Here is a 6,278-nt window from a genome sequence, read left to right on the forward strand (position 1 = left end):
ACTAACAGGGAGGAAGCAGTCACGCAGGTAGAGGTTGGAGGACAGCTAGGTAACAGTGACCATAGGGAAATTAGGTACAATTTAGAATGGGAAAAAAATTTTAGAAGCAAAAACACTAGTAAAATACCTGACTTTAGAAGAGCAGATTTTGAAGAATTAAAAAGGTACCTCCAAGGAGTGGACTGGCAAAGGATGCAGGGTGAGGTCAGGTCCGGGACGGAGTTCAGAGAGATAAGGCAGGATGAGAGAGGTGAGGTGAGGCGTGAGGGTGTAGGACAAGAGGAGGGAAGATGTGTCCGGAAGAGGCGGAGGAAAGAGGAAGGGGGGAGTTTGTGTGTGTTGGAATGTCAGGTCATGCTGAAATGAGAGAGGTGAGGTCAAGGCGAGTAGATGAGGGAGTGGAGAGGATGGTAGGGGCCGAGATGAGGGGATTAGGTGAAGTAAATGTAGATGAATTGTACAAATATTTCGTAAAGTTCATACAGGTCAGTTAGCAAATATCTCGTATTGAGCAGTAAGATCACAGAAAAATTACCCTAAATGGATGACTGCTGGGTAAAACATTATATAGGGCGGAAGAGAAGTATATATATATATATATATATATATATATATATATATATATATATATATATATATATATATATATATATATATATATATATATATATATATATATATATATATATATATATATATATATAAGAAATTAAGATCAGGTGAAGTTTTAAGGTCACAATATAATGGATTAGTTAGAACAGTCAGGAAGTTAACGAGGAAAGCAAAGGGCAATTATGAATTAAAGGTAGCCAGGCGAAGACGGACCAGGACGAAGAATAAGGGTACTATAGGTCCATTAAAGGCAGCAGATGGGGAGCTGGTTAGTTCTGGGGAGGAGATTAGTAAGATTCTGAATGAGTATTTTTTAACTGTCTTCACCCAGGAAAACATACAGGATATGCCAGATAGTGAACAGGTGTTTAGAGCAGATGAGAATGAGAAGCTGACATATTTCCATAACTGAGGAGATAGTGGAATAGGAGATAGATAAGCTAAAAACTTCAAGTCACCAGGACCTGATGAAATATATCCCAGAGTACTTAAGGAATGCAAAGAGATTATTTTATTAGAGAGCCGTTAGTTTCTGTCTTTAGGAAATCACTTGAGTCGGGTGAGGTACCAGTAATGTGAAGGCAGGCTAATGTAGTACCCATCTCTAAGGAAGGAGATAAAACCTTAACTTCAGCTGTAGGTAAAATATTAGAGTCAATAATAGCGAGGAACATTAGGGAACATTTAGACAAACATGACTTGATAAATCAGTCACAGCATGGCTTCACGAAGGGGGAAGTCTTACCTGACAAACTTGTCAAGTTTTTACAGTAAAGTGTAAGAAGCAGCAGATAATGGTAATAGTTATGACATCTTATATCTGGACTTTAGTAAAGCCTTTGACAAGGTACCCCATCAGAGGCTCCTGAGAGAGGTTAGGGCACACGGGATAGATGGGAGGGTGATAGGCTGGATAAGGTCATGGCTAAGCGACAGGCGACAAAGAGTTGTTTGTAATAAACGGCTCTAAATCCGAGTGGGGTGCCACAGGGATCATCAGTATTAGGGACATTGTTGTTTTTAATATAGTATACATCAATGACTTGGATAGTGGAATTAGTAGTGATGTTAGTAAATTTGCGGTTGACACAGATAGGTAAGATTAGGTCAGAATCGGATGCCATCGCCTTGCAGGCAGATTTAGATAAGATTTAGGAGTTATATAGCTCTGAACTCCGTCTTGAGAAACAGGTGAAATAGGGTACTAGGATTCATTTTTAGGAGTGTTAAAAGTAGAAGGCCGGAAGTGATATTAAAGTTTTATACTTGGCGCTCGCTGGTCAGACCTCATGTAGACTACGCTGTGATATAGGTCTCTATTAGACATATATAGATCAGTACAGAGGAGAATGACTAAAAGGATACAGGGGATGAGGAGTATTCCTTACGAGGCGAGATTGAAGCTGTGTTAAATTTACATTCTTTAGAAAGATGTATTTTATATAGATCAGTACAGAGGAGAATGACTAAAAGGATACAGGGGATGAGGAGTATTCCTTACGAAGCGAGATTGAAGCTGTTAAATTTACATTCTTTAGAAAGATGTTATTTTAAGAGGGGACCTGATACTTTTATTAAAAAGTAAGTCTTTTTAAGTGGTATAAGCAAAATTGTTAGGATCAGCAACCAGGGTAGAGAACAAGAAATAATGGGTTCAAGCTTGAAAAATTTAGGTTTAGGTTTGGTTCTCAGAGTGGTAGATGAGTGGAACGGACTCGGTAAATCAAGTTTAACAACGTTAGTGCTAGGACACTAGAGAGCTTTAAGAGAAGATTAGACAGGTTTATGGATGGATTGGGATAATAAATAGAAAATAGGTAGGTATATTTCATACAGGGACTGCCACGTGTAAGCCTGGTCGCTTCTTGCAGCTTCCCTTATTTCTTATGTTCTTATGTGTGTAGTCATGCACGTGGAGGCATCCCCACTCACTCACTCTGCTTCTTTCCACTTTGACCAAGAACGGTCTGAAGCAATCCACTCCAGCTGACGAGAATGGTGCCAGCATGGGGGTTACTCTCGGTACTCAGGCAGGTGGTGTATGTGGAATCCAGTAAGTGTGACGTAACATGCTCCCATCCTGCGTGAACTGTCAAGTAAAGTCCTCATGCACTCTTGTAGAATCAATTTTGTGATATGATGATCTCTCTCCGTATGAGCATGGAAATGGGATACCGACTTGTAGCAGGCAACGGTGCGTGGTCCAGCCGTCCACATGGAGTATAAAATCCACCCTCACCCATGAAGGGTTCCACTCGACAGATCGAATGTTTCCTCTGTAGTTTTTTTTCTTTGACTTTGACTTTAGGATGTTCATCTCCTCTTTGCACGTTGTGGTTTGAACAACTCTTAATATCACCATCTCAGCCTGTTTGATCTGAAATGATGCAGTTGGTAAGTGATAAAACATCTCCCATGTCCTCCCGCCTGTAGCATCGGGGAACTTGAAAGACCGTCAGTCCTGGTAACTCCTCCAGCCAAGCCAACCAATTAGGACCTGTGGTGATTTAGGAGGGGGTCATCCATCCTTCCTTATCGGCTGCACTCGTCCTGAAAGATCATCGCCTTCGCCTTAATCATTACAGGACTGACCAGTCCAAGAGGGTCATGAACGGAGCTGCTCACCCTCAGTACTCCCCTCACAGCTAGTTGATTGACTGATCCCTTTCCAGATCCCGTTTTGTAGCCAGTGCGTCCTTACTCAGATCTATTCTTATTCCTGTCTCTCTCTGTAGGACACAGTACTGTACTATGTCTCCTTATGGTTACTACTAACTAACCCACTTAGCAGAAATCCTCTCTTTGTGAGCCGAAGATCGCGAGTAAATCTGGAGGCCTTTTCGGTGGAGGGTACTGAAAGAAGTAAGTTGTCCACGTACAAGCCCCTTCATGTTCAGTAACTACTAGCTATGCGATATTCTTCCTCACAGTCGGTCAAAGTTCGTTGCAATGAGTAAGCAGCACAGGAGGGACTCCATACACACCCGAAAAGACATACCCGTCATTCGGTAGGCGCGCCGTACCCTCCTTAGGTCCCCATCTTTCCACCAAAGGAATCTCTTAAGGAGTCTCGGTGAAGAGGGGTCACGCCAGCTTGATGAGAAACATTGCCTTCACATCAGCCATCGCGGCAATCCGTTCACTTCGGAAACGCAGAAGGGCACCCACCAGTTTGCTATTTAGGTCAGGAACCTGCATCACTCAGTCTTTGAGGGAAACGTTGTTGTACTTCGCTGCGCAAACAAAGCCTTCACTTTCTCAGGTTTGTTTGGGTTCATGAGTGGATGGTGAGGCAGGCACCAGGTTACTCCTCGTGGTCCTTCACGTTCAGACGCTGGCATCGCTCTTTAACAGCAATTGTTCTCTCTCTCCTGCATATCGTCGTCTGAAGTCCGAATCCCTAGCGAGGCGTCGTCTGTCCCTTCAAGCGTTTCTGCGCCATCTCGTTGTTGTTGTTTGGCAGATCCGGTTCTGCATCTCAAAATGGTGTGGGTAATTCGTAATGGCCGGCTACCGCTCTGGTGGTAGATGTCCATAGTTGCAACACTTACTTGTCTTCCAGCAACATGCGAGTTCTCACCCGCTGAATGCCACGTGCCTCTTCACCCTCCCAGAGTTTTCGTACTAAAGACATCGCCGGGCATTCGCGGGCTATCCCCATACTTGCGTCTTGGCTCCCTGATTCTGCTCGGTGCTTACAACCACCCCGTAGGGTTGGAGACACGAGATGGTATCTGGGAAGCGTGAGAGCAGCGAATAACTGAGAATTCGCGAGGAGAATTTTGTGAATAATTAATTACTACTGTAAATTGCGCACGAAATAAAACTCCACCTCACTTCATATTATGGTTTTCACATTAAAGGCAACTTGAACTTAACCTGTTCCCCCTGCCCATTACCCTGCTATAATATTACGTTGCATACTACAAAGTTTTCACAAGCTGAACTAACAAACCCATACTACTTATCCATACATACACTCTTGGTTTCTCCATCCGTTTGCTGATCAGCCCCGTCCTCTTTGCCTCTCCAGTCCCTACTGGTTAGTAAAGGAGGCGGCTTCTGATAAAGTGGTGAATGTTAAACGTTTAAGATGGCAACCCACGAGGACGACACGGTGCGAACGTTGAAGACTGCTCGTCAGCAACATATTGAGCAATTAATTAATTATTTTCATCCACCTCAAACGTTCGCACCTTCCTGTCGTCCTCGCGGATTGCTTCTGTTTGCCGCAGAAGCAAGCGTCCCTCCTTCACCTCGCTAGGACTGAGAAAATAAGAGAGGACGGCTGGTCAGCAAACATTAACATGGAACGCGGCGTCCGCCGCTCTTCACCCAGGTTGCTCAGACAGACAGCGGAGGGGGACTGGAAGGGCAGCGACTCCCGGAACATGGACACCTCTAGGCGACGATCACAACACCGCTCACACGCCTGGCTGGGTAACAAGTCATGTTAGGCTGAGAAAACTAGCAATGATAGGGAAAGAGGTGGGGAAAGAAATCGATTTTAAGTAAGTCTTTGGTAAGCAAGCGGCTGTGGTTCGTAAACATTGTTTGAGAGGACAGACTAGGTCCCAGGGGAGGAGAAGAGGGAGAGAGAAAAGAATGACGGTGTAAGTGCTCTGTACAGAGGATGGAAGGTGAAGCAGAGAATCGACAATACTGAGAGAGAGAGAGAGAGAGAGAGAAAGAGAGAGAGAGAGAGAGAGAGAGAGAGAGAGAGAGAGAGAGAGAGAGAGAGAGAGGGAGAGGAGAGAGAGGGAAAGAGAGGAGAGGAGAGGAGAGAGAGAGAGAGAGAGAGAGAGAGAGAGAGAGAGAGAGAGAGAGAGAGAGAGAGAGAGAGGAGAGAGAGAGAGAGAGAGAGAGAGAGAGAGAGAGAGAGAGAGAGAGAGAGAGAGAGAGAGAGAAATATTAACAAAAATAACAAACAATTTCCCTACATTCCCGCGTCTCCTCGGTGCATTTTCGGTGGAATTTAAAAGCAGCACGACCACGCCCCCGGTTGTGTTGCTGTGATGCTAGTAATGACTGGCGGGGAACACAAAGGAAGAACGAAAAGCAGGAAACGTGTTGGCTCTCTCTCTCTCTCTCTCTCTCTCTCTCTCTCTCTCTCTCTCTCTCTCTCTCTCTCTCTCTCTCTCTCTCTCTCTCTCTCTCTCTCTCTCTCTCTCTCTCTCTCTCTCTCTCTCTCTCAGTATTGTCGATTCTCTGCTTCACCTTCCATCCTCTGTACAGAGCACTTACACCGTCATTCTTTTCTCTTTCCCTCTTCTCCTCCCCTGGGACCTAGTCTGTCCTCTCAAACAGAGTTTACGAACCACAGCCGCTTACCAAAGACTTACTTTAAATCGATTTCTTTCCCCACCTCTTTCCCTATCATTGCTAGTTTTCTCAGCCTAACATGACTTGTTACCCAGCCAGGCCGCTAACCAAAGACTTATTTAATCGACAATACCGAGAGAGAGAGAGAGAGAGAGAGAGAGAGAGAGAGAGAGAGAGAGAGAGAGAGAGACTGCAGTGATAAGAATTTTGAAAATTTGTTTTTTCATTACGTAAAAATTATCATTCGATACTCTGAATTGAGTGAAAGAACGAAGGTCACAACTCAGAGTAAAGAAAATTTAAATTACCAATAACGGTAATATGTGAAACTCAGTAAATGAGAA

General features: G+C 44.2%; 1 long non-coding RNA gene across 1 annotated transcript; it reads right to left on the bottom strand.

Moving 5' to 3' along the window:
- Positions 1-2,406: 2,406 nt before the first annotated feature.
- LOC135092729 (uncharacterized) lies at positions 2,407-5,135 on the bottom strand. Its single transcript, XR_010263045.1, has 2 exons — positions 4,591-5,135; positions 2,407-4,346 (listed from the first exon to the last, which is right to left on the bottom strand). It is a non-coding gene; the product is annotated as an uncharacterized LOC135092729 (long non-coding RNA).
- Between the last annotated feature and the right edge of the window lie 1,143 nt (positions 5,136-6,278).

Source organism: Scylla paramamosain, chromosome 3 (assembly GCF_035594125.1).
Source record: "Scylla paramamosain isolate STU-SP2022 chromosome 3, ASM3559412v1, whole genome shotgun sequence".
NCBI classification, from domain to species: Eukaryota; Metazoa; Arthropoda; class Malacostraca; order Decapoda; family Portunidae; genus Scylla; species Scylla paramamosain.